Source organism: Mycetomoellerius zeteki, unplaced genomic scaffold (assembly GCF_001594055.1).
Source record: "Mycetomoellerius zeteki isolate Tzet28-1 unplaced genomic scaffold, Tzet1.0 scaffold206, whole genome shotgun sequence".
Classification (NCBI taxonomy): domain Eukaryota; kingdom Metazoa; phylum Arthropoda; class Insecta; order Hymenoptera; family Formicidae; genus Mycetomoellerius; species Mycetomoellerius zeteki.
In genome coordinates this window covers 563152-569014 of record NW_017257021.1, presented here as the reverse complement: position 1 = coordinate 569014, position 5863 = coordinate 563152, and the positions used below count along the sequence as shown (strand labels likewise).

General features: G+C 29.7%; 1 protein-coding gene across 1 annotated transcript in view; it reads left to right on the top strand.

The window, feature by feature from the left end:
* LOC108722522 (uncharacterized) overlaps window positions 1-5863 on the top strand; it is a 303847-nt gene that overhangs the window by 59250 nt on the left and 238734 nt on the right. The window lies entirely within an intron of this gene.

Genomic DNA, 5863 nt, shown 5'->3' with positions numbered 1-5863 from the left:
GAGCAAAAACGAGCATATGTCTATAGGACTTTTTTTCTTAGTTTTTTACTCCTCTACACGCTCCCGAAGTTTTGCGATTTAATTTGGAAACACCCTGTACATATATATACAGGTTGACCCATTTTAATCTATCACCCCAAATATTTCTGTTCCCTTGCATTTTACAAAAAAATGTTTCAGACAAAAGTTGTATGGTTTCAAGGGGGCCATAAAATGGTACCATTCGTTTGACCTTGGATAGTCGCTTAAAGGTCACATGAAAAGGTCACCTTCAATTTCTTAAATTAAACCCACTATTTTTCATTACATATTCTTGTAGCTTACCTCGAGAGCTTTCCAAAACACTATAATAAAATATTTTTTCATTAAGTATTTTTCAAGTTATAAAGCTCGAAAGTTACAGTACAGCTTGCATTAGCATTACGCAAGTTCGACCGACGGCTAAAACCTCTTGAATGTTGTTCATGATCATGTCCTGGTAAAACCAACGGTATCATTTTATGGCCTTCTTGAAACCATACAACTTTTGTTTGAAACATTTTTTTGTAAAATGCAAGGGAACGGAAATATTTGGGGTGATAGATTAAAATGGGTCACCCTGTGTATATATATTATGTATATAGGGTGTTCTATTTTATCGAGGAATAAACCGCTGACCAAAATGGATGTGGATTGCACGTTACTTCACGTTCTCAATTAGGCAGACGCATTTCTGGGGATACTTTTCTATTCTCCTCTGAATAATATGAGTCATTCAATGGGAAAACGATGGAAATCCATAATGAACCCGTTAATACGCAAACTGACTAAACAAAAAATACTACGACTTTGAAGGCTCTTTCTTTATCTTATTCTTGTCTATATTAATATCGATTAGTTAAATTAAATCATTCTCTGAAACACTCGATATATCCATCTTTGTTCTCAATTATTTTCAATTCAGTAAAAATAAGATCGCTAAACGATAATTTTTAGACTATATTATATAATATAATATATAGAATATTATAAAATTTTATATAAAAAATTGTTATATTTTATATATTATGTAGAATATTATGTTATATGTATTTGATTGAATAAATCGAAAAGTTTCATATTCTTTGAGATATAATAAATTGATGACAGTGAATATTGCGCATGGCTTCTATATAAATGGATGACTCGTTTGATGAGTCACGACTGTGTAGGGCGATCTTTCGAGTTAAGCTATGGGAAGATTGGCGAGGGTCATGTTACGAAGAACGTGTATTGCGAGACGATACTAGTGTTTGGAACACCAAGGAAGTCTGATATGCAGTTTCTTGACTGATCTGAACAAAGCGTAACGAGAATTAACGATGTTTAATATTACTTCTTTCGTTGTAATGGGTCATTTATTCATTATAGTGAGTTATTATGTGGATTTATTGAAATAAATAGTTATTTTTTGTCTTTTTATCGAGAATTAAATAAATGATAATATAAGTAATTAGAAACAAAAATTTGAAAATTTTATAGCATTATTATGTTCGATATGGAATTTTTATATTCCAATTGTTATTCTTGATTAAATATCGCGATTGATATAATTTGTGTGATAGTATCAACTATTTTTTAATTTAGATTGAACTATAAATATTGGCAACGTTATGTTGGATGCTATCTGGATAATATAATACAATTAATCGAGTATTGCAATTGTGACGATATAAGCTAACTTCAGCATATATTTGTTTAATCGACATAGTTGCACTTATGTCGTCAACGAATTCGACTGCTTCCCCTTTCCTTTTGTAGATAATAAAATTATATTCTTCTTCTTTCCTTTTATTGTTGGACCACACTTTATGAGGTACAATCACACAAAAGATACGCATAAGCGAATCAATACTAGCAGCGGAAGTTCATGAAAATGAACGTCCATTTCAGTCACGTTAGATTGTATCGAATTTTGCGTATCATTATTGACTTGTTACAATTTGGCAATTTTATGCCTAATTTTATGTAAAATACTAATTTCTCATTATACTAAATTTTATTTTTTCCAATGAATATATGCAAAAAGACAAAATTATTGATAACATTACTTATCAATATATAAATATTCATTTATTAATACGAAATTTTTTTCGACACAATATTTACTAAAAATTGATATCCTGGGGAAATTAATTTTTAGTTAAATTGTTGAAGCCATTATACCTACAAATTTTTTTAAGATCAATTTTACATTTGAAATTAAAACTTAAAACAATTTTTTTAAATTTTTAAACTATACTTCCAAAAAAAATTTGTACCTGAAATTCCACACGATGCCTTTTCTCTCTGCGTCACAGAGAGCTATTAGAGAATGACTTGATCTAGTTCCAGGATGCAAGGTTGATTTTAACTCTACGGTGAATAATTCTTAATGTTTGGTATTCTTAAATTCTTAGGATAGCTACGTTGAAAATTTTAAAACATTCCATGAATTCACTTGTCAGACTACTGTGAAATTTCATATTTGATCAATATCTCATTGAAATTTCTCTTTGTCTCGTTGCTCTTTCAGCAATAAATTTCGAAGATCATAACATCTATATTGTGAGAACTTACTTGCTTTAGATCATAGCTATTTCGAGCTATTTATAAGTATTCTTGACTAAATTGTCGATAATTAGAAGCTATATTCTATACTATATATATATTCTTTATTTTTTTTATTTGTAATTCTATTTTATAATATATTTAAATAAGTAAAATATATAAAATTTATATATAAAGTTATAATAACTTTTTATTTTTTTTATTACGCAAGATTATCGAAATATCTATCAGAAATATAATTTATTGTGAAATAAAAAGAAAAGTTTGCGCACTTGCATGCGGGATTACAAATGAGGCGTTCTGTGATCTTTTTTTATACAATTGAAATATTTGTTGTCGCTTGATTGAAATTTCGTACAAATACGGGAAATATAGGAAATAAAAAGCGAACGGCGGAGTAATGACAGATGAACCGAGGCTTTTGATCGAACATCGTGTTAGTCTTTTTCGTCGGACGTTAATTAATGTTATGGTTCCACGATGACGTCGAGCTAGAGGTGGCTATAACCAGCGAAATTCCCTTTGTGACCGAAAGCCCGATATTGCGCGGCTTAATCACGCTTAAATACGTCGCTCTCTACCCTCGAATGGCATCGGACGTCCTCTTGCTCATATAGCCTGTACCACATTGGTTTCTCTTGACTAGCTCGTGGTACCTCTCATATCATTATCAACGGACCAATTAGTGCTTTCCATTAGCGGCAGGATCAGACATGATATTTCTGTGTACTTCATCGCGATGTACCTATCTTTGTTGACAGAAAATAAACTTTTTCGGAGTTTCCTTTAGATTTTTTATATTTAGTATTAATTTTAATCAGATTGTAAGTCTTCTTTCTTATTTTTTCTAATTTGAAAAAATACATTATATTTATACTTTAGGATATAATAAGTTGATTCAGTAACGCTATTACAAATAATTACAATATAGTGATAGTTTTTACAATGTTTTTTATTGATATCGATCAATTTTTTTTATTTTATCAAAATCAGACTACTATGTAATAGGTAATTAAAAACTTCCAAAATTTATTGACTCTTCCACATAAAAATAATTCCACAATAAATAATTACTATTCTACATTTTAAATATAAGTATTATTCGCTAAAATAAGGTATGATGCAATTATTTCCAAATTTTGCACGACATATTGAGGATGCGCGAATAATATGAAATGATTGATATCGATTCAATTTTTGCGATTTTTTTCGTTCGATATCAATTTCGTACAGCGATGTGTGTAAATGCGCGGATGCAATCGCAGTGGGCCATGAACGAAGTGTTCGTGGCATTGTGGTCGGTCGCTAAATCGTTTTCGACCGCTTCGACTACTTGTGCGGTCGATCTCCGCGCTCGTCACATGCATTCGACGTAGGTATTTTCGAACGATTGCTGATTTTTGCGATATTTCGGTAAATTCCTATCAAAACATGCAATGGTAGCATCGTTGTACACAATTCCTTGATGAGATCTTGCTGCTGCATTTCTAGTGTTCTATATAATATTGGTTCTTTTATTTTGATCTTTATCTAAATTAATAATGACAATAATAATAGTTAAACGAAAAATTTCCATAATTTTACGTGATAGGTATTCTAGTTGTTGTGCCACAACTTCAATGATATTTAATTGCGCACTATTCTCGAGTTTGCTTAATTAAGTTGCTTGATTAGTTACGAGAGAGTTTTTACGCACACGTGCAGCCTCATGAATTACGTATTGTACTCGGCGTTGATGTACGATGACGTATTTACATATTTCACGGAACTTCGAAATGCATAGCATAAGTAGCGGCAGCTGCAATTGTCTATCTAACTTTCCTTTTCGTGAAACTCATCTCCTAAAACTCGTCGAGATCTTCGTCTATTGTGCTCTAAAGAACTTTACGATTGTCGAATAGCGTACAGACATAAACGCGGATATATCTTTCGTTCAAGAGCTTATTCTTGGGCTTAATCCAACTTGCATTATTCGCAGCTGTTTTATAAAAAAATCTCTTGCAGAGTTCTCACTGTCCGCCGCAGATCGATTTTCTGTCAAGCCTTCGTATTCAGAAAAGTGTCCTGGAGTCTTCCGCGTAAATCCTGTTGTTTGCGAATTTTTTTCTCCGTTTGTTAGCTTAATAAAGTATTATACTCGTTATCATGCTTGCATTCTCGGAAAATAGAATGAGATTTTTACGACGTTTTAAAGAATTATTTAGTTTTAATTCTCTTCGATAACATATTCGTAATTGATATATTATTTTAGGCGTTTTAATTATATTTTGAAAAAAATTTATTATTTTTACTTATTTTAATTTATTATTTTTGTCATTTTTTATTTTCTTGGAATTTTTAATGCCTAATAATGTTTTTATAAAATATTAACTAAATTTGAAATTGATTTTTAATATTTGTAATAAGAAAGTTGGCTTCTCTCTCTCTCTCTCTCTCTCTCGGGATCGAAAATTGACACTTTTTAACACTCTTCTTTATATAATTATGTTATTTTCTATTTTTAAAGTCATTCCTTTTTATGCAAATTAAATTATACTGAATATGTATATTTTTATTAAACCGTTTTGCTACTTCTTTATTCTTTGATTTGCTTTATTTGATAGATTTATTAGGAATATATAGTTCAAAATACTTCAAGATGAACTTTTTTTTTTGCAACACAATCAGTTGCTATGAAATGAAAGATTACATTTAGATTTTATTATTCATGCATAGTTCTTTGGAAATTTTGTTTAAATTTTAGCTTAAAAAAATGTCTTACTAGATATAAAGTTCGCGCTGCAATATGCGATCAATTAACGCGTTCTTTCCCGGTTAAAGAAATAAAATATCATAGGAGAGAACATAATTTAAGATCTCATTTGAATTTTCAGAGAGTTATTTCTTCTTTCATTCGGATGGAAGAGCAAGCAAATCACTTCACAAAGGATAAATAAACTTTAATCAAGCTATCATTTACTTGAGGGTTTTATTAGTAATTTTTTGAATATTCTTTCTGTGGTAATAAAGTAGAATAATTTCCTTCTTTAACTTTACTCTCAGCATTGTTTGATTTTACATTGTAAATAATACAATACTAATTTTAATTTAAAGACATATGGTGGACTTTCTGAGACATGCAAAAATATTAAAATTAACACAAAAATGTGTAATAATTACTTTTAAACACTTTTGTTATTATTTAAAAGAATATTTTTAATTAACAAAGTAATCTAGTTAGGAACACACATCACTTACTTAAGACATAACATATTTAAACGTTTAAAATAATAATTATTATATATATATATATATA